General features: G+C 37.0%; 1 protein-coding gene across 5 annotated transcripts in view; it reads right to left on the bottom strand.

Annotated features, from left to right (window-relative positions):
• The window catches only part of LOC129732524 (inverted formin-2), a 179,183-nt gene that overhangs the window by 101,976 nt on the left and 53,130 nt on the right, over positions 1–24,077 (bottom strand). For 2 of the 5 annotated variants that reach the window (XM_055693473.1, XM_055693474.1), the window contains one exon: positions 1,772–1,862. The exons of the other annotated variants lie outside the window; for them this stretch is intronic. The gene's annotated coding sequence lies outside the window, so the exon portion shown is untranslated. The remainder of the gene's footprint in view (positions 1–1,771; positions 1,863–24,077) is intronic. 5 annotated transcript variants of the gene reach the window in all.

The following is a 24,077-nucleotide window of genomic DNA, read 5'->3' as shown; positions in this document are numbered from 1 at the left end:
ACATGGAGATCGACGGTGCCATAACCGATTCGAGTCTGTCTGTTGAGAGTCGATTTGTCGGCTTTTTTAAAAATTCTGCTTGCCCGATGTTAAGATACTGGACTGCAACCTGTTGTGGTCCATGGCACTCGTCAGCGGTACAAAAGTATACACTCCTTCAAACTCGTTTCGAGTAACGTTTGCAGGATCTGCACTACCAAGCCACGTCTCGATCCACCGGGTTCGTCTGTCTGCGCGGCTGTATGTAACCCATTAAGTCATTAAGTCATTAACTGCCTTAATTGCAAGCTGTTAGGCCACATAACCACTTCCAGCACTTTCTGGAACATCTATAACCCCAGTTGTTCCTTTTGCACTCTTTTCCTGCGCAAAACATTGTACGCGACGCGTCCTTGGGCCAGGACGCGATAGAATCAATTTTTTTAATGGTAGAATTTTCAGTTGCCCTCCTTTCCAGCAACAATAACGCGCCTGGGTTAGATAGAATCAAAACTTGTGGAGGAATCTACTTGGTATCGCCAAGAGAAGCTTATTCAACTTGTTGAATAAGTTTCTCATTTAAAATATTATACCTCAGCATTGGATTATGCAGCAGTTCATTAGAACTATAATCAGACAACTTGATCCATTTGATATTTATTATAATAACGAATAAGACACTTTGACGAATTTAGATTTTATTGTGTCTTGAATCATAGTCCCCCAACTGGTCTCGAGGTACGATGCTGGTTTAACAAGCCAGTCGTCGTATGTTCGAATGCCGGCTCGGGAGAGACTGTTAGTGTCAGTAGGATCGTAGCACTAGCCCCGCGATTGTGCTGTACACTAACAGTTGGCTGCGAAGTCTGTGTATCTTAAACACAAAGTCGAGTTCCGATAAGGAATGTAGCACCCAAGGCTTTGCTTGTGTCAGGAATCATAACAGGATAGCAGTACATGAATTTATTTTCAAATTAATAACATTTATGAAACAGTAAATTTAGGTAAGAAGAATAATATCCTTGTCCGATGTGAATTTATGACAGTTCAGATCAAAACATCGACGCAGAATAGCATTGTTTGCAACATAGTAAAGGTATTTGTGACGCAATTTGTGAAACATTGAAACAGATGGCAACTAAAGTGTTATTTTGACTAGGCACTATGAACATCCGATCATGAGGGTACAAACATTATTTGACAGGACTAGTAAGCAAAATTCCAGGTAGGTACCTACCCAATTTGTATCTATATATAATAGTAAGCTGTATTCTTGTGATGGAGGGAACACTTATAATGTATAAAAAAGTGAGGAAAGTAATAGAAAAACATAGATGGAGGTTAAAAAAAATAAGGTCCAAATCCAAAAATGGCATTGTTAAAATTTTTGTTTAAAATGTAAATGCATAACTGAAAATAAATAGTAATTTATTAGGTATCTTTTTATCAAGTCTAGATACCAATTTTCTACAACTCATCTATAGACAAGATTTAATTTGCTTTCTTTTGATAGTCTCAAATTAATATCCTATTTTTCAATACAAAATTAGGTTAAGTCTCAAAAGAAGTATGCGGTCTTCTAGTTTTAACAATTTAAAACTCTCGCCTCTCTTAATCCGTGTAATAAAAATGCATTTCAAATAGCTAACAAACCGCGGTCATCCTCAAAATCACGCAAATAATTTACTGCCTTTTGTCTGTGCAACCACACCTTGTCGAAAGTGAAATAAGCCATAAAATCGTAACAGTGGATTAGGCCGAATGGCATTCAAACATTAAGATAAGAACTGACCCGAAACCGTCCACACCGTCCGTGTAAACCGGGGAGAAAGTGAATCTGTTTCCTCACAGCCGCTGTCCCAGCTCGGGTTGCCCAGTATTACCTGCAAGAGAAGAGAGAACACAGAAAATGCACTTGTCAATGAAATGTTTAAAAAATCTGATTGATTAATGAGCCTAAGCTTTCGAAGCTGGCTTTGAGCTGAAAAACAACCTGCACTGCAGCAGCTATTTTCCTATTAAGCAGCCCGACCGGACGATCGCCGCGTTCGATTGGTTAATGACCCAATTAGCGCGAATTATTTGCGTGTCAGGCGTCAATCGTTGGCTGCGAAGAATTTGATAGTCACTATAAATAGGCACACACATTATACGCATACCGAGCGAGCGGGGTTGAAAAGCACCAATTTTCGCCTTTGCCGGCGTTCAATTGGTACCTGGCCGCTGGTTCTACCTTGCGAGGAATCTAACCGCACACCAACGACCGAACGAACGAACGAATAAAACCAACGAACTACCAACCACAACTCGCGGCCGTTTTTCGAGTTCAATTCCAAGATCAAGGAAAGTGGCTCCATATTTAGAAGTTAACAATTTTTGCTTCCTCCTCCTCTCGTGTCCTCGTGTCCCAGCAGCACTGCTGCGCCAGGCGCAGTTAACGTGTAAACAGACAGACAAAACCTCAGCTGGTTCGTCGACTTGGTATGACCGCCTGACGATCGACCGATTCACAGTCATCGTCGCCAGTCGCGACCAGTCATCGCTGCCATGCGGTTTGGGGAGGACCACGGCCGGTGGCAAAAATAACAAAAACAACAACAGAACAGCCACAAAGTATTTTTAATACGAACTTAAGCGGGAAGAGTTTGGGTAGAAGGCAGGAGAGTGGTGTGAAGGGAAGGGGTCCTAGGCTGGTCACTACACTCGACTCGCGGCGCGTATATGAGAAAGATTAAAAGCGGAAAACAAAGCGTCTACAAGGATCATGCGCTAACCGCTAAAATCTTGATTCTTCCCTAAAAGGAGCTGTTTTTTGCTGCCATATCTATGTTGTAAACGGCCTGTTGCCCTTATTCTGCTGCCGCACATGGCGATCCCATCACAAACCGATCACACTCTCGAGTACACCACCACCGTGGCCCACGATGGTGGTGGCGGCGGTGGCAGTGATGACGCTTCACTACTGCCGTACTGCTGTTGCTGCGAGCCAACTCATTTTTATTATATTTTTTTGTTATTCATTCTTCTCGTGCGAATGTCATCGCGGATGTATCGTTGTAAATCTTCACAGGGTGATATTCTACTGCACTTCACGGCCAGGGAGATGACATTCTTCGGGTGACTTCCCGCCCGCGATGAGCGCTCGTGGGAAGAGTACTGCTGGCCCGGGTTGGTCGTTAATTGTGAATAAATTTGCATTTCGCAAAAAAAAAAACAAATTTAGGTGCCAGCGACCCTGCGCGAAGGACCTTTGTTTTACGGTCGGACTTTAAGTTTGGTTCGTTGTGTTTGTGAGAATCGAACTGATGGTGCTTCCGAAATTAAAGCAGAATTGGCGAAAACTATTGAGTGAATAAACTTTGACGGCAATTAGAGTCGATTTCAGCTGCATTATTGAGAGCTGGCTTCTCGTTTCATTGCATTCTATCAATACATAGTTTACCCTTTTTGTTTTCTTTCTATAGAGTAGACCAGCGGTTCTCAACCTTTTTTTGTCCGCGTACCCCTTGGCGATATTTTTCATATCGATTGTACCCCCTGGCTTGGAATGTTCATGCTGAGTGAGAGAGAGTAATGATAGATTATGTTGTGGTAGTCTAGTGAAGGTTCCAAATTAAACTGTAGCTTGTTTGATTGCTACGGTCATGTTTTAGGGGCTAGACTGACCAACAAATGAAATATTATAGAGAAAAATTGCGTTGTCCGCCATTACTGATTTTTCTTTCGCGTACCCCCTGAAGGCTTCCGAGTACCCCCAGGGGTACGCGTACCCCAGGTTGAGAACCGCTGGAGTAGACGATAGCAGACTTCGCGTGCAGTCGTCAATTTCAAATACGTGATAGTATGATAGAATGATAGAATATTTCGATAATAGATAACAACAAAAATTTCATTGAAACTGTTCTAGAGGTCTGAAGGATGCGACAGGAAAAAGGGCGAAAATGTTAAAGCTTTAATTTTGGGTTTAACTAATGTCTTTTTTCTATTAACAGTGTACTCGGTTACGTATAATTTCTAGTTCTGCACCAGAACATTGGAATTCTTTTATTGCAAATTTAACTAAATGAATGCCAAAGAATGTATTACGAATTCGCTGTTCGCCGAGAAGACACCGGAAGAGGTTCCAGGGTAATAGAATATCATTTAGGCACAGTTAATCTCATCAAGTAGTCTCTACAGGTCGGTCCTAAGCAGTATAACCCTGAAAGTGAAGGTCCGCGGTTTGTACGTACGCTAAACGTGATCAATTTGGTCCGCGCAAAAGTTCTTAACAGCCCGGTACGTTCCATCAGGAAACTTGCCAAGGAATCGATATCTGTAAAATCGATGCGAAGAATCATCCTAGAAGACTTCACGCATGCTCGAAAGCTAGAATTAAACATCACTTCATTACGGAGCGGGTAAAGGAGCTACGAGGAACTCTTTTGAATAGATTGCTTTTTTGTTGAAGAAGAAAAAATAATAATCCTGTTCTCCGACGAAATGCTGTTCAGCATCTCTGCTGTATCCTACAGCCGCACAGACTAAAGGAATTTGTGGATACAACGAGGAAAGTGATATTGAAGCTCCAAATCATACATCCTGCTGATTCCGTGGTGTTTGGCTTGGTGGTGTCCAACGGTTTGAAAATGCCGCCTGTTTTCAAAAATGCTGTTCAATCAAGAACTTCCCTGGGTGACAGCCAGCTTTTCTTAGGATCAATACGTTATTCTCCACCAGGATAGAACGCCATATCGCGGGTCAAATCGGAACCACCGAGGGCTGATGGAAAACATAAAGTTTTGGTCCAAAGATTTGTGTCCCCATAGAAATCCGGTACGTAACCCTATAAATTATTCAATTTTGGCGTATGTTGTACTACAAACTTGCAAAACATTTCATAATAGTATAAAGACTTTGAAGTCTGTCATAAACGCGCACGTGGATGTCGATATCGGAGGACTGCGTTCGAAAGGCATGTTCTTCTTCCGGCGTTGTCTTGAGGATGTCACTGATAAAATAAAGGACACATCGAGTACAATTGTTTGAAAGAACTTAACCAGAACTCGAAAATTTCGATTTTATTGTTTAAAGTAATTGAAAATGAGAATTGAACTTCTTCGCATTTTTTCTGCCGCACCCTGTAATTCCAATGTACTAAACCAAGGAAGGTGCTTTAAAGTCATTTTCAGAATTTTGTTCGAATCCTTGCGAATCATTTGCCTCCTTGTTGAACAACAACTTGAGAAAATTGATCCACTCAATTCTGTTTCACGAGTAGCAGCATTCTGTTTGGAATTGCTTCTTTAAATTAAAAGTACATGGAAGCCATATATTGTTTATTTCTAGGTTTACTAATGATCTCTAACACAGTTTTAACTATACTATTTTTCTCTTTTTACTATTCTCATTCTGACTGTTTTGTTCTTCGTTGAACTGCCTTGCTTCATAATTTCTTGAGTATCTTCTAACCCCATCTTCAAATTTTTGAAGCTTTATGACATTATTTCGTCTTTCTTTCTAATTCCCTTTTTCTGATCTCAGACGTTGCTTTTTCACTCCCCGTCTAACTTTTATTTGTTTTTTCTTTCTTATTCTATAAATCAGCTCTGGTTTTCTCATATTTTTCAAATTCTTGTTATTTATTTGTCAAATTTTGCGACATCTTACTATTTTTCTCTGGCTTTCAGGCTTTTTTCAGCTTTTCGTTGAACTGTAGGTAACTAGACTTCTTTTTTGATGTAATACGAATTTTGAGGTGAAAACAAACAGGACTGAGTGCTCGCGGTGAAGTTGGTTGGATGTTTACAAGCAAGCCGTCTTTTTGAAGAATATTAAATTTTCTACTGAACTAAGATGATTCCTGAACTACAACTTCTGGAGTTTCAGCCAAATATATCCATCCTTGACCAAGGTTAAATTTTGTACATAACATTTCTATTACCTAATATTTCTATATTTCTAATACTTTAGTATTGCCGAATGATGGACAGTACAAATGCGAGTATTATGACAATTATCGCATTTCTATTCTTTTTTCTATATGTTATAGAGATTCCTTTCCAGACTGCATCAGAAACACGAGAAACTTTTATAAAATTCCGATTAAGGATAAATTAAGCTATAGTGAACCCCTTTTCCTTTGTGACCCTATAGTGGACCATCCATTCAGATTAACTCAGTTTCTGTTAACATAAATCAGAATTTATGAATGTTTATGATGCAGATAAGGTTTTTTCCGATGGAAGTTTTCCAAAAATTCCTCGAATTTTCGCATGAAATAAGTTAATCTGGCGGATGGTCCATTGTTGGTAAGGGGTCTACTATAGGTTGATTTACCCTAAACTCCAATCATCAGATTATCTCAATTTCTCTTTACCTAAATCGGAATTCGGGGTAGAACTACTTTGAATGGACCACATCCTCCTTTGCACAACGGACCACCCTCACGAACAACTGTTTAATCTCTTGATATGAATTGGCATTTGAAAATATTTTTAGTGATTCTGATGAAGATTAGCAGGGTAACATGTTTCCCGATGGAAGTCCACTATAGGAAAGGATAGATTAATTTACCCTATCTTCCTAATTAAAGTGTCTGCGATTTGAATTTCAATATTGCACACAACTGAGTAGCATAAAGCTTCCTTGGATGATCCACGTCCCTTAATGGACCACTGGTCAAATTAATTCAATTTTTCCATCGGGGAACGTCTTACCCAGCCAATCTGCATCACAAGCAATTCCGAATAATGTTAAGAGAAATTGAGTTATTCTGACGGGTGCTCCATTGCATTGTAGGTTGGTATAGGAAAGGGGACCACTGTAGGTGAATTTACCCTATCTATATTTAGAGAAGAAGAATTTACCCTATATATTTAGAGAATCAAAAGTTTTTCGTCAGTGTGGTCCACTGAAGAAAGTAGTCCATCCAAGGTAGTTCTACCCTAATTTCTGCTAGTAGAAAATTCTTAGTTTCCTAGGAGGGTGTAGGATTTATATACCAGTAATAGACAGTAAGTGTATTGAATAATTTAGATGTAAACGACCCAAATTCTTTATATCTTTAGAGTAGTACTGCAATATTTTACCAGGGGATGTTTTTTGATAAAATCCCTCAGTCGATATAATAAAGTGCAATATTTTACCAATAGAAGAAATCTTTCACCTAACAGGGTAATCGCTCTATTATTCATCTCAACAGCTAGCTGCACCTATATTCATCTTATTTCTCTCATTTGTCCAATTTACCGTCAAATTTCTACAAATTTTTGAAAGTAAATCTATTTGCTTCTCGATTTTGTCTAGTGGTTGAAAGTTTTACGTTGAAAATATGGTAAAATTTCATGATAAATTGATCAAAAAGGTGTGATGAGATGAATATAGCTACTGAGATGAATATATGAGCGATTACCCTATAACGGAAAATCTTTTGATTAGGTTTCATTTGTGTTCCTAACCATCAATAACTTGTACCGACCTCAATATGCGCATAATGTATCTCTTTTTCTATTATGAACCTGGGTCAATAATACGCATATTATGACACTTAGTCATAACATGTTGTTTCCTTTTAGTGGTAGGGTAAATTTAGCTATAGTGGACCCCTTTGCATTATTAACCTATAGTGGACCACCGGTCAGACTAACTCAATTTCTCCTAACATAACTCGAAATTTATAAATGTTTGTGATGCAGATTGACTGGATGAGATGTTTTCTGAAAATCCCTTGAGCTTCCATATAAATTGAGTTATTCATGCGAGTGGTCCACTATAGAAAAGGAGTCCACTACAGGTTAACTTATCCTAATTGATTTGTTTTAAAAAAAGCTTTAGATCAATATGAATTTTGAACTAGGAATTTTTAGATATGTTTGAGAACTTGATTTTTATAAACACTATGTTACATTAAGAGCTTTATGAGCATATTTCCTATAATAAATCTTTAAGAAGGCTTAAGATCCATAAGAATTCAAAAACCTTTAAGATTTTACGACAGCCGGGTAAATTAACCTATCTGACGATCCACTAACCGAATGAGGTCCACCAAACGTTATTTAACCCCTCTCCACAGAAAACGGAATTTAGGGTAGAACTACATTGGATGGACACACCACTACCCTAACGAAAAACCAAGGTCAATAACCTCTAGAGGACCACTTTGCTACATTAACCTATAGTGGACCACCAGTCCAGGATGAACTCAACATATCTCGGAATTTATAAATGTTTGTGATGCAGATTGGCTGGACAAGATGATTCCCGATATAAGTTTTCTGAAGATCCCTTGAGTTTCAACATAAATTGAGGTAATCTGGCGAGTGGTCCACTATGGAAAAGGGGTCCACCATTTAAATAAATAAATATAATCTAACTGGTGGTCCACTAAAGGACGTGGTCTATCCAAAATAGTTTAATCTTATAAATGTTTCTCGGGATTCTGCTGCAGTTTGGTTGAGTTAATCTGCCGGGTGGTCCTCTATTGAAAAGGGGTCCAATACAGGGTAATTTACACTATCTTCTGAAATCAAGTGTCTTCTATTTGATTCGAAATTTTGCGCACAACTGGGAGTTTAAAACTACTTTGGATGGACCGTGTCCTTTAGTGGACCATCAGTAGAGTGGTCATATTTTATATGGCCGTTTTTAAAACTATCGATCTTAATGAGCGCCGGGCTGAAAAAGTTTCCTTTTGACCTCTAAGCCACGAAAATTTGAAGTTCATCGGATTTTATTTAATGGACCCACAAAGCGCTTATATTTGAGAAACCGATTTATATGAAAATTGTATGGAGCTTTTTCTTTTTTAACATATATCTCTTGTACTTGTATTTTCATAAAACAGTAATATTATCTCCCTAATTTAAGTTTAAGAAAATCTATAACTTTTGGTGTTTGTTCAACAGTTTGTATTTTGAATGAGGTGTGCATTTTTCGGTATAAATCAACAACATGCAATATAAACTGAAATTCGTCTTAATTATGTGTTGAAACACGGTTAGAATTTTTCATAAATTTAACATTAGATATTGAAACCAAAAATGGCCGACTTCCAGTCACCATTTTGAATTTTCAAAGGCCCAAGACTCGGTAACAGTTAATGCGTCACCTGTGAAAACGCTATTTCATGTTTGCTGCGCCTGTGTACTCAGACGAAATACTCGAAATGTGTTGGGTGAAATTCAAACAGTAGTATATCAATCTGTTCTCTATCCTTTGCTCTGTCAGATGTCTGTGTTTTCAGATTGTAAAACTGAGTTAGCAAACTTTAACAAGCATCAATTAAAGTTACCAATCGAGGGACACTATTACAATCACCCCGAACCTATTTTAAGCAGTTTCCATCTGTTTTGCAGGCGTTTTTTTTTCAGCACCCGAAGTGGCTCCTGAATGGCTGCAATATAGGTCGCTTTGTTTCGAACGAGTTTGTTCACAAATTTCTTCGTGATTAACGGTATTTCTTATATTCGTAAGACAGCTAGACAATCAAAGTTTTCGTTTCCATCATTGAAATTGTCGATATTGATCAAAATGCAGGCGTTTGAGGCCTGTTTTTTCGACTGATTAAAATAGGCGCTACTGCTTAAGCCGTTCCTTACCCTATATTGTGCTTCTAAAACTTCGAAGTGGTGATTCGAAATTGGCTGTTTGTGGTTTCAATACCGTTTCACCTTAAGGACCATTCGCTTTTAATCGCCTGATCATTTTTTGTTTATTTTCAAACGGGATATCAGGCCAATTCAACTTATTCTGGGCTTAAATGCCACAAGCGATTCTTCATCTTTTCAGTCACAGCGTCTGAGACGACCATCAATTTCGGCATAAGCGAAAGAATCACGTAGAGAATTTTTAACTTGATTAATACATTAGACAGCACTCGTACATCCGAAAAACACCTGAATGTGAAGTTTGACTACCAACAGGGACATGTCTTTAATGCAATTTATGATCAATAATCAGAACTTTTGAATCATTGAAGCTGTGAGTGAGTTGATTGGCTCTGAATGAGTTGATTTCGTTTGAATCTCTTATAAAACCGTTAAAGGCAAGTGTCTAAGGTCCGATGCTCTTGCCATGTAATATATTTTGCATAAAAGTTCATAGAAATGAAGAGGACAAGTAATATTGGATAGTTTTCGAAACTTTTCCGAAATATTTCAATCCACTAGCGTATTATGAACTTCTTAGGCGATATTTTTGCCGTAGCTTGAATCAATTTTAAGCGCGCCCAAGAACTTTGCACTTCCATCGAAACTCATGAGAATTGCTATTCGATCAACAGGAAATCTACCGACCGTATTTGATAAAATTTACCGTTCTAGTGCACAAAAAGTTCTTAATAATTTTGCTTCACCAATCCGATTGTGACGGTTTGCTTCACGCAGTTGCTGGAATGAAGTACGATTAAGGATATAATCACTGAATGGCAGTTTCAAAACCTCTAACGAATATGAGAGGTCATTAGTTCATTACGTAACGTACTAAGAAGAAGGGGATATTCAACGAAGAGCTCCATTGCGCAAGGCCATCATGAAAAATTGCGGTACTCAGGGGTGAGTGGTGTTCTAAATTGCTATAATTTAGCATTACGTAATATGTGAAGGGTATTTCGACGCAAAATATACAACTATTTTAAGAAACTAAGGCAAAAAACTTCAAAAGGAGATAAAAAGCAACAGTTCTTATGAGAATCTATTTTTTTGACGTAGAATACGTCTTACAGCAACATATACAGGAACCCAATTTCAATACAAGGATCCAATTTCAAAACCGAAAGCATCGAGAGCGTCACTGTCCAATTTCAAACGTTTTAAACTTAGTCAGTTCCCAACCGATTTCTATCATTTTTGCAGCAATCGATTGGAAAATCATTTAAGCACCCGTCCAAATGCAGAAAATTGAAATCTGATTGTTCGAACTATTTATTGTACTATTGAAAATTGTTGAGCATTGTCGAAACGCAAATATCGAATTTTGATTGGTCGCTTGCTGCCTTTCCCTAAAAAGGACGACAGAATGAAGTACCTAGTTAGCCGGATATGCACTATTTGGGCTATATAAGAGACTGTTTCACCTCAAGCAAATCAGTTTACTTGCAGCAGGCAGCAGCAGCGGACATCGACACCGATGGCAGTTGGCGAAGGTAGTCTGGATCAGCAGCGGGCAACAGCGGCGGTGGTAGTGGTTAGCTGCAGTTCCTACCTCTTTCAGTTCGGCTTCCCTTCGATCTGAGTTGGACACCGCCAGCGGTAATCCAATTCAGATATCGTTAACGTGTGTGAATAATCATAGCGTGTGTCCCAATATATAAGGTGTGTGGCTACCCGAAAAAAAATTTACGATGTATTTTGTGGTCAAAACAGTTAATGGACAATACTTTTCATTGTAACCATAAAAAACATGGTATTTACCATGGTTATTACCATGTTTTAACAATATTTTTTGTTGTTGAACCTACCACCAACAATAATTTTACCATGAAAAACATCGTCAGTGACTTCTAAATATATGGGAAAAGTGCCTGAAAAAATGCTGTTAAGATACATAACAACCCCCCTTTTTCATGGTAAAAATGGCAAAAACAATGTTTTTCATTGTTCTGAACAATGATATTTAATGTAAAAATGATGTATTTACAATAAAAAACATGGTTAAATTATGGTTAAACTATGTACAATTACAGCCATTTTTGAGGTTTTTTTATGTTATTTTTTTCGGGTAGCGTGTGTGGCTTGCTATATAGCGTGTGTGTATGTTTATGGCGTGTATGCATGTCTGTAGCGTGTGTGTGCATTTTTTATAGCGCGTGTGGCTTGCTATATAGCGTGTGCATTTCTAGCGTGTCTGTGCATGTCTATAGTTTGTGTGGCTTGCTATTTAGCGTGCGTGGCTTGCTATATAGCGTGTGGCTAGCGTGTGTGGCTTTCTATAGAGCGTGAGGCTAGAGTGCGTGGCTTGCTATATAGCGTGTGTGGCTCGCTGTATAACGTGCGGCTAGCGTGCGTGGCTTGCTATATATGATATATAGTTTATTGCATGTGTGGCTTGCTATATAGCGTGTGTACCTAGCAGTATAGCGATTGAAATTTTCATATATACATAATTGCTAATAAATCACCTCATGTAGAATTTAACTATCCCTGTAATCATCCAAAACTTAATAAAAAATTTGCCATGTTGAAAAAATATTCACTTGTCAATAAATGGCATTGACAAATACAATTAACCTCAAAGTTTATCTGAAGAATTTCTGAGCTAGTAAGCCTGAATCACATAATTTTTCGCGCAAGTCTTACTTATTGCAGCAATCAGTTGTAATATTATCTACGCTATCGTAAAATGCAGAAAATTAATATTTGAACTGTTATATCATAGATGGAGAATGCACTATTTGCCCTTGTCTATAGCCTCTTCGTAGTCACTGCCTGAATTAAGATATCTTAGTGCAACTTGATACAAAAGACAGCCACAAAACGATTCAATTTCATTCTTGTTTTGGATACGGCAGCAAGTGAAACCGCGGTGCCGGCTACAGAGGTAAACGTCTTCTAGAGCAAAGAGACTATTAAATTGATTAACCCCAATTGAGTGTATTCCAAAACCTATTCCGAGAAAGACATTGACATAAGACAGGCTGTCGTATTCTACGTTACCTTTGCGGTCGTGTCTTATAAACAACCACTTCAACTTTTTGTTGAACTGCCTCCCTCCATAACTTCTTAAGTATTTATGACATTATTCTGTGTTTCTTTCTAGTTCCCTTTTTCTGGTCTTAGATGTTACTTTTTCATTCCCCATCTAACTTTTATTTGCTTTTCCTTTTTAATTTTCTAAATCAGCTCTGGCTGGCTTATTAATTTTCTTTCGAAATTTTTAATAATTATTTATTTACTCACACTTTCGGCTTTCTGACTGCTTAAATATACTTTTGCGATATCTTCCTCCTTTACTATGGCGTTCCAGCCTCTTTCTAACTTTTTGTTAGCCTGCAGGCTACCAGACTACTTTCATGAGGTAATAAGAATTTTAATATATTGACGTCTACTGAAAATCTCTATTGAAAAAGAGAAAAGAAGTGTTTCCTTGCTTTTTCTAACTCACTCGTGGTCATCTATTGATGCAGTCAGAAAAAAAATTCAAATCGTGTTAGCAGCTGTGAGGTGAAAACAATCAGAACTGAGCGCACCCAGTGATGTTGCTTTGAAGTTTTCAGGCAAGCTGTCTTTTTGAGACTATTAAATTTTTCGAATGAAGTTAGATGATTTTTCAACTACATATTCAGCAGCTTCAGCAGAATGCATCCTTGATCGAGGTTAAATTTTGTACATAATATTTTTATTACATTTGTGCACAGTATCGCCGCTTGATGGACAGCACTACTGCAAATATTATGAAAACTATCGTGTTTAATATTTGTCTCAATGTGTAAAAAAATTCATTAGTAAATTTTTGAAAAGTTAAACTGAAACTCTATTAAATTGAGCAAATTTCAATCGATTACAAACTCATTTTTTCTAACCAACTTCCGCCATATTTAACTGAGCACAGATGTTATAATTTGTATCGTTAAACAAAACTAAGAAAACAGTATTTTCTTTCACTGAAGAGTTTGATGAAATATAATTTGTGTAATCCTACGTCAAAAATGCGGTCGTGTCTCACATATGACTTTCTACTTTATTTGCGTTTTTGTTATTTTTTAAAATAAATTTTGTACTGAATAATTTAAAGAATTGCTTTGTCCTCCATTACTGTTTTTTTTTTCGCGTACCCCCTAGGGGTACGCGTAACCTAGCTTGAGAACCGCTGGTATAGTGATGCAGATTGGCTGGATGAGATGTTTCCCGATGAAAGTCTTCTGAAAATTCCTCGAATTTTCTAATAAATTGAGTTAATCTGGCGAGTGGTTCACTATAAAAGAGAGGGCCACTATAGGTTAACTTATCCTAATTGATATGTTTTAAAGGAAGCTCGCGATCAATATGGATTTTGAACTAGGAATTTTTAAATACGTTTGAGCACTTTGTTTTTATACATACTATGTTACATTAAGAGCTTTATGAGCATATTTTCATATAGTAAATCCTTAAGAAGGCCTAAGATCCATAAAAATTCGAAAACCCTTAAGATTTTACGAAAGCCGAGTAAATTAACCTATCTGACGATCCACCAAACGAAAGAGGTCCACTAAACGTTAATTAACCCCTCTTCACAGAAAACGGAATTTAGGGTAGAACTACTTTTAATGGACCACTTCCTTCAATGGGTCACCCTGACGAAAAACTGAATATTCTCTCAAATAAATTGAAATTCAAGGACAATAATCAATCAATCATTAACCTATAGTGGACCACCAGTCCAGGATTAACTCAATTTCTCCTAACATATCTCGGAATTTATGAATGTTTGTGATGCAGATTGGCTGGACAAGATGTTTCCCGATGAAAGTTTTCTGAAAATCCCTTGAGTTCCAACATAAATTGAGGTAATCTGGCGAGGTCCACTATGCGAAAAAATGAATATAATCTGACTGGTGGTCCATCCAAGATAGTTTTACCCTATGAATGTTTCTCGTGATTCTGCTGCAGTTTGATTGAGTTAAACTGCCGGGTGGTCCACTATTGGAAAGAGGTCCAATATAGGGTAATTTACCCTATATTCTAAATTCAAGTGTCTACGATTTAAATTGAAATTTTGTGCGCAACTCAGTAGCGTAAAACATCCTTGGATGGACCATGTTCTTTAGTGGAACACAGGTCAGATTATATTTATTTAGGTAGAGTAAAGTAACCTATAGTGGACCCGTTTTTAGATTAACTCAGAGTTTTATTACGAATTCTTTGACGTGTATGCTTCCTTGTTGAATTACAAATTGGCCAGATCGGTACAGTATAAAGCATTGTTTTTGATAACATAATTATTGTTCGGCTTGAGAGAAGGAGCTCTAGGTTTATGAATAAATAATCAGTTAAGTCTTAGAAGCATTGGGAGAAAATTAATCGACTCAATTAGGTCCTAAAACCCGGTTTTATATATCATTTAAAATAGTGAAACATTTTTAGTTTTCTAGGAGTTAGTAATAAGCCCCCTAGTAGGTGTATGGAACAGTTAGATGTGAACAACTCAAATTATTTTTATTTTTAGAGTTGTATTGCGATATTTTGCTAAAACAAGAAGTCCTTCGCCTAAAATAATGTAGAATTTTTCGAAGAAATTCCATTTATGTTATTGAACACCAATAACTTCTACCAATCTCAATGTGTACATAATTGACTCCTTTTATTAGTACAGTGCTTTTTCGATTTTATCACGATCATAAAAAATTTTACCGTGAATTTAGCGAAATGATAAAAAATGATTTTTTTGTGTAGGATTCAATTGAAATTTATAATATTTTGAGTAAAATCATGCACTTTCATAGTTGAATGAAATATAAGTTCAAGATACAAATAAATAAATAAGAAAAGGTTAGTTTATGATATTTTTCTCCATTGGATTTTCGCGGACTTTCTCATGGCTGTTATACATGCAATATAAATATGATTTGTACTGCTCATTCATTATCATAGCTAGCAGAGTGTAATGCTTGTTTATGTGAAGTTGAGGAACCGCTAGATTTTATAATTTTTAAATTCACGCTCTATGAGGACCAAACTGTAGGGCTATTTGAGTTGTTAACAGATTTTCTTGCTCAACTGGTCGAATAATACGTAATTTTTGCATCAAAGTTAATTTTTATCCAAATTATGACACAAATTATTTGTAACAGATATGACACTTGGTTGCCTCAGAAAATTGATCGAATAAATTAAGTTCATAAAACTATACACATGCAAGGACACAAGGCACAAGTGAAAATAATGTTTCGAATACATTTTCTGCAACTAGAAGTACATTATTTTAGATTTAAATTTTTTTTTTTAAAAGCGTGATAAAAACGAAAAAACCGTGAGAGAATCGAGCGTGAATTTGGCGAGTGGTGGTAAAAACGACTGTTGATAAAAGCGAAAAAAGCACTGTAGTTGATATTCTGAAAATCTCAATTTTCAATTACTTTAATTTTTTCTTTCTTTTTTTCTCTTTTTCTTTCCTTTTGTGCATTTGACCAATTTAAGGTACGACTTTCCAAAGTCCAATTGAGCTAAAATTTGGGGAAAGTCTATTAAGGAGGTGTAAAATGAAAATCAATTTGTTCAATAGATTTTTTCCTTTCTGCAGCAATCGATCGGAAAATTAGCTACGCATCCACCCAAACGCAGAAAAATGGCAATTTTATGACGTAAACTATTGTGCTATTGGAAAATAACGATGTTTTGAATGCAAATTTTGACCAATTAAAGAAAATAAGATCAAATACCATTCAATATGAGTTTTTTGCCAAACCAGAATGATACCTAGAGATCAGAAATTGACCATTTTTAATTCCAAGATGGCAAATTCCGGTTTTCGGAAATGATCAATTAGCATCAAATAGAGAAATATTCGTAACCAGAATAATACAGAGAGGCAGAATATTCACCTCAGACGCCATTGCATGATGGAATTTCGGAATCATGTTGATACTCAGAGACTGGATATAAACCTCAGGCGCCATTTTAAAATCCGATTTTTGAAAAACGATAAAAGAGGCCAAATACTACCCAAAATGGGTATTTTGAAATCCAAGGTGGTTACAACCTAAAATGGCCAATCACACCCTAATAAGCATTTTTGAAACCAGGATGACATTCAGAGGCTGTAAATCGACCTCAGTTGCCATTTTAAATCTTTTCGGAGCTACTACATTTTTTTCAGGGAGTTTTTTGATTATTGTCAAACCAACTTTTTTGGAATAAACCTATTGAATATTGATACATTATAGTCTATCGTAATCTTGGCACCATTCAAGAAATTGTTAAAAAGGAGAAGTTCGCTTTAAATCTATCACGTGCGATTGCTCTCGAATGCAACAAAACAAGTAATGTAACAAACAAATTCCACAATCAACCTTACGGTCGAGGCATTGAATGCAACCTTTGTGATTTTTTCGAGAAGACGAAACTTTTGAGCCCTACCGCTAACCGAATTTTGACATAACTCGAAATTTATAAATGGTATTTCGATGGTCAGATTTTTCCCAGGCAGTCAATTGACACTCTAGAATAAATCATTTCGTTCTTTTGGCATTTTGATTGAGGGGGTGTACCGAAAGATACTCAGATTCATAATTGAATGTCCATGAATGCCCGATATTCAACAGGTTTTCAAACACGATCGTTTTAAGTTTCTTTCTCTAAACGTAACAATTTCTCATATGAAATGAAAACTCAAAAAAAAAAAAAACTTGGTGATTGGATTGAATAATTTAAGACAAATTTTTCCTGAAGGTTGACTTTCAGAACTCTTAATATTCCAACGATGTTGTACGATATTATTGGTTCTAAATCATTTGAAAAAGAACATTTTCATCAATTTGAAGCACTGAGAAAGGCTGATAAATGTTGATGGTCTCGTTTATTTTTGCACTACTAACAAAGCCGATGAAATTATACTCTTCACGCATCAGTTATGCAGTCACGCCAACCAAGCGACGAATTTGTTTTGCAGATACATCATCACGATGATCAATCATCGATTGTCTAACTCTCCCATGAAGGTTGTGTCCGTCAGCTTTCCCAGCTTTTTCCCTCTTTTCATCCCCGATTATCGTGCCGGCATTGTTAAGCGCTTCGCGTCAAACTCGTCATGATCGCCTAGAGCTGCGCTGCGCTACACGATACTCTGACAGCAGGCAAGCTTGCATCAACCGGCTTTCTTATGACAAGCGGCTCGCTCACACTCACCGCCATCGAACGAACGAACAGGCCGCTGTCCACACATTGTCATGGTTTGTGGCGGAGCGTTTCTACAAACGGAGTGCCTTTTGTACTGCGGCGCAACACCACTAATATCGAACAAAAACAGCATTGAAATTGGCGACCCCAGATTGCACCTGTTTGAATTATGGCTCGTAGATCCGCTTTCAGCGGTGCTAGCGCGCCGGTTAGTGGACGGAAGTGACTGGTAGGGAAATGAAAAACCATCTTCCGGTCCGGAGTGACCGTAAAATAGTAGCCTTCTTGGGACACTGGACAAATTCTTTCGTTTACCTTCTTATTTTCCTCCAGAGCATTCTTGATCTTGACTCACACAGCAACAGAAACTCAACAACAACAACGACACGGCAGGGCGAATGCGAGAACGTGATTTTGTTGATCGCGGTTTTATTCTGGTGCCCCATGTGTGGGTACCACTGGCGACGATTGCCCGGATCGATATGGAAAGGTCCATAAAAAGTGTTTTAGGATACTTCAGTTGGTCGTTGCACCGAACGGCATTGACCTTCCAGCGCAATATTAGATAGCGCGTTTGATTTAAATGCTTTACCAATTATTTATCTTAGCTCACATCCGGGATTTAAAATCGCGCTAATCAATAGATAACTGTTTGCGGGTTATAGGCGAACAAGTGTGTCCCTTAACCGTTTCCGTGCGATTTTCCACCTCCGATAAGTGGTGTGCATTTAAGCTAATTATACCCTATGCTGTCCTGGCGCGGTGTAATTTCTGCCCCGCCATCATTACTCTAACGAGCGGTGTGAAGATTGTGATGATAGGAGTTGATTTCATCCAACAACAACACCGTCGTGTCGCCAGTCAGTCAAATAAATGGTCACGAACCAATCTCCGTCAATGATGTCACTGACACCCCCAACTTTTTTTCCTTAAGAGTAAATTGGGAATTCTTGGCTGCGTGCTTGCTGCCGAGATGACAGATACATCGAATGGCTTGGCTGTAAAGCGAAATAACTGTAGGACTGGGTCAAGGTTTCGCTGCACAGCAAGACCAAGTTCGCGCGCGCGATGACAAACAGCTGACGGCGCTGTTGCTCGTGCTGCTGCCGCTGTTGCTGGCGCCATCAACAGCGGGGCTTCAAGATATCCGGAAGAGGCGTAGGGGTAACTTACGGCATCGCATTATCCGTCCGTACTGCTTCTTGCGCGAAATGATTCAGAGCCTGCGGGGGTTTCAGTGCACGCACGGAGAGCAGATCGTGGAGCAATTTCCGAAAGGTTAAGTACGCGTACGCGATAATGAAATCGCTTTGATAGTGGTCTTTATGGTGGTTTTCGTGAAGTTTAAATGTTTTTTTTTTTTTTTTTTTTTTTTGACCGAGGCAGTACGCATTGGACGACGTGGCCTTGTGTTATGTCACTGAAGGAGAATTGAGTTGAGTCAGCGATGTTAGGGAGGATTAATAGGATTATTTATAGTATGGTGTGTATGCAAAGCAGATTTCAATGCGATGGTAGGATATGTGAAACTTGACATCTGGGTTTATTTGAGTTGAGCTTCTTTTCAAATTTCAATTGCATTGAAAAAAGTTTGACCCTGAACTGAGCTCATTCATTTGAATCAAATAATATTTGGACATTTTTACCTTCAGGTTCCCAAGCCCACTTTTCTACAGGTTTAAAAAAAAAACTTGTGAAAACCTTTGATAGACAATTTTGTTATTACTGATAAACATTCAAACAACTATATGTCCGATTTCTATTCGTTGAAGACGACAACGGTACACCTATCAAATATACTTTATTTGAAACAAATTTTAATATTACCATGTTATAAATACATACAGCCTTATGTATTATGCCCAAAAATCTGTTTTTCTGAATCCGGTTGACGTAGTGATACAAATTGCTGTTTGTTACATTGCTTGCATTATTGCATTCGAAAATAGTCGCGAAGGATATGTTCGAAGCAAACTTTTTTTTCAATAATTCTGTGAATGATAATCAATAAGATTACGATGGACAATCTTGTATCATTCTGTTTAAGTCAATAACTTTTATTGATCATTTTTTTTCTGTTTTCCAAAAACCGGAAATCTCTATCTTGGATTTGGCTCCTGAAGTCGATTTCCGGCCACTGGGTACTATTTTGGTTCCAACAACAACCATATACCACCCAATAGGGTCGGTTATTTACGGATGCTGGATATCGCCATCTTGGATTTTCCGATCTCTGGGTATCGATTCCAGAATGATCATATTAGGCTATTTTGCAGTAACCCGACGTTGCAATTTCAGATGGCGTATGTAGTTTCCAGTAGGCGTCTGAATTTGTTCTTCGGTTTCCGGACATCATCTCGATTCTGAAATGAATATTTTGGGTATTTTTTCCGCAACCGCAAGTTGCCACTTCGGATTAAAAAAATGGCGTCAGAGGTCAATGTTTGGCCTATGTGCAGTAGGGTGCCAGTCAAAATGGTTTACTCGAATTTCAAAAAAACCCTATACAAAATGTTCACCTGCTCGAAAAAACACCCTGTGCAAAATTTCAGCTCAATCGGACTTAAAATAGGGTGGCGCAAAGGGATTGAAGTAGAAATAAAATAAATTTAAAAAAATATATTTTTTTTCTGATTTCTTCATGACCGGTTTCGTTGTTTAGATAATCTTTCATAGTTTTTATTAAAAAAATCAGTTTTAAAAATGGGCTGTTTTGGATGATTTTTTTTAACTTTCTTTTAATATTCTCAAAAAAATACAGTCATACCTCGATATAAGGCAACCCTGTATAAGGCAACCTCGATATAACGTAACTCGATATAACGTAACTTTTACATCGATATAACGTAACTTTGAAAATGTATTGAAATTGAAAATAAATGATACAGCAACTGTTTTCGGGGTAAAATTGCTTAAAAAAAGTGTTTGTGGTAAGTTTTAAAATTAATGAAACTAATGCGGAAATTGTCCTAAATGGGCATAAGAAAATACTAATAGGTGATGGAAAACAGGTTTTCATGCATCCTTCAGTAACAATTCACAGTCTTGCATCAATTGGAAAAAAAATTTTTTTTGCTTGTTGAAATTTTCTTCAAATGGGCATAAGAAAGGTTAAAAAATACTGATAGGTGATGAGAATGAGGTTTTCGCGCATCTTTGAGTAACCGTCAACAGTCTTGTATCAAATAAAAAAAATTTTTTTTGCTTGTTGAAATTTGTCCTAAATGGGCATAAGAATGGTTTAAAATTACTGATAGGTGATGGGAAACAGGTTTTCACGCATCTTTGAGTAACCTGTGTATCAATTGAAAAAAAAAATTTTTTTGCTTTTGAAAATATTTCTAAATGGGCATAAGAAAGGTTTAAAAATACTGATAGGTGATGGAAAATGTGTTTTCGCGCATATTTGAATAACCATTAACATTCTTGCATAAATAAAAAAAAATTTTTTTTTGCTTCGATATAACGTAACTCGATATAAGGTAACGAAAATAAAAATAAAGTTGCCTTATATCGAGGTATGACCGTAAAAATGAAAAATAGAATTTTTCAATAGCTTTTCAAAAATGAGTTGTGTTTCAAAAAATTAAACCAAAACCAAAATGGCATCTTTTGCCTATAAAAACATCTCTTCAAAGTTTTAGCCAATGGGCACGTTCACGTTCTGATGATGCAAACTTGACAGAAAATGTATAATCGAACTGTCAAAACGACGCAAACCCAGAAACAACGAGTCAATTGTATTGCGTATCTGATTGAGATCCCTATACTCTCTTTATCACTGAATAATTCATTCGAAAGAACATGTACAATAGGGTGGGACAAAACATAAATATTAGCTCCCATGCTTTTTTCGTGTTCCTTATGGGATCTGTAACAATTGTGTAACTTTTCAGATCGATCGGTGGAACACCTGATTTGCGCCCGATTTTTAAAGTTTCCATACGATTTTATATGGGAAAATCCACTTTTTCAAAACTTATCCTCTAGAAATTTCTAGTTGGCTCCTAAAAATATACCAATACATGATATTTGTAAGAAATTTTCCTGGGAATAACTCTTCTGAAGACTGTAAGGCGCTACAAAATTTGTAGAAAAAGTTATTCACCTTAAACTAATCGAATGTCTGACGAACGGCTCAACATTGAATTTTTCCAGCAACACTGCTGCAGCATGCTGCTGTTGCAAACTCAACAACGTGATGAGAAACAGTTTCGCGTAGAATTAAGCTTGAAAGCGTGATTTTTTGCTCATAGTATCTTCGGAGAAAATGCTTAGAATATCAATCCCTATATTTTGATAGTATTCGTTGTGTGATTCATACCCCTAAAAGTGAGAAATCAGCTTTCTAAACACCCCTACGTAGTGAAAAACATTTTCGTGTAGGATGAGGCTTGAAGGTATGATATTTTGCTCACGTTATCTTCATTATCGGAGAGCTTACTTAAAATATATATATAGTTGTTTCGGATCTTTCAGCGGCCCACCTTGATGCCCGCTCAACAACATCCCGTCCAAAGATCAATACTCTCTTTTTATTTTTTTCAATAGAATTCATTTACGGTGGTTCGTAGTGACCTGCTGGCCATGTATCTGCACAAATTGTAGCTATGTATCTACCAAACTCCTTTCTGAAAGACACCAGGGTATGATCTATTAAATTGGCACCAGAACCCAAGTTGTCACACGACGTGGGTGTTTAGAAAGCTAATTTCCCTCTTTTAGGGGGAGTAATCAATCTATATTAAAACTTGATAGTTCATATTTTAAGCAAGCTCTCCGAAAATGAAGATAACGTGAGCAAAATATCATACCTTCAAGCTTAATGTCAATATTATTTCTCAGATCTTGTTTGTGTACAAATATAATACTAAAAGAAAACAATTAATTCTTTCCTTACTCAATTTTGTAGGTTAACGGCTCGCTTCGCAGGATGGAAGTTGCAGTGATGGATGTTGTTTTACTTCCAGGAAGCAACACAACTCTCCTGTTTCTACCAATGCTGTAATAAGTTGAATCATTTGACAAAATAATTAATAAAATTACACGGATAATTAATCGTTTTAATCATTTCCTGGATTTATCTGAGAAATCACAAAATGCGTACTTCAGTAAATTTTACCGAAATTTTCGTAATAAATCGACAGTTGAAATTTCCGAGTCCCGGTAAAATATTACCGAGAATCTCGTTAAAGTTTGACAAGTTGTCAATTGTTGATTTTACAGAATCTCGGTATTTTGATGTATTACCGAGATTTTTACCGAGATCTCAGCTGTTGAAATCTCGGTAATTCATTTTACCGTACTCGGTGATATTATCTAAGTGAGTAGGGGTGTTTAGAAAGCTAATTTCTCACTTTTAGAGGTATAAATCACAAAACGAATCCTATCAAAATATAGGGATTGATATTCTAAGCATTTTCTCCGAAGATACTATGAGCAAAAATCACGCTTTCAAGCTTAATTCTACACGAAACTGTTTCTCATCACGTTGTTGAGTTTGCAATAGCAGCATGCTGTGGCAGTGTTGCTGGAAAAATTCAATGTTGAGCCGTTCGTCAGACATTCGATCAGTTTAAGGCGAATAACTTTTTCTACAAATTTTGTAGCGCCTTCCAGTCTTCAGAAGAATTATTCCCAGGAAAATTTCCTATAAATATCATGTATTGGTATATTTTTAGGAGCCAACTGTAAATTTCTAGAGGATAAGTTTTAAAAAGTGGATTTTCCCATATAAAATCGTATGGAAACTTTAAAAATCGGGCGCAAATCAGGGGTTCCAGCGATCGATCTGAAAAGTTACACAGTTGTTACAGAACCCATAAGGAACACGAAAAGTGCATGGGAGCGAAAAAATTACACCAACGGTTTTTTTCCCATACAACTGTGTCCCAGTCTAATGTACAAATGTCCTAGAGAGTAGATTTTTGAAACAAAATTAAAAAATATACCATCAGTTTCCACCGTTTCATGTACTTTTAAGACACTTGGAATCGAAAACATTTTTCAAATATGTATTCAAATTCCATGCATCTCCCGTGTGTGATTTTGCAAATGACATGAAAGCATTCAACATTTTCCGCGAGACACAATCTTAATTTTGGTTGAGATAATGTTTTATTTGCACAGAGTAGTTTTTTTAAACATTTTGTAAATTTGTTTTGTAATATCTAGCCATTTTACATGGTGTTTTTTTCCAATTCAACACTGCCACCCTAACGACAATGATATAACAAATATTATATTCTCAGGATTCTATTGGTATTCAGTGAAAAGTTGTTTTTTTTTTTCATTTTTACACAATAT

The sequence above is a fragment of the Wyeomyia smithii genome, chromosome 3, assembly GCF_029784165.1.
Source record: "Wyeomyia smithii strain HCP4-BCI-WySm-NY-G18 chromosome 3, ASM2978416v1, whole genome shotgun sequence".
Taxonomy (NCBI): Eukaryota; Metazoa; Arthropoda; class Insecta; order Diptera; family Culicidae; genus Wyeomyia; species Wyeomyia smithii.
Note: the sequence above shows the minus strand (reverse complement) of the source record. Positions and strands in the feature narration are given on the sequence as shown.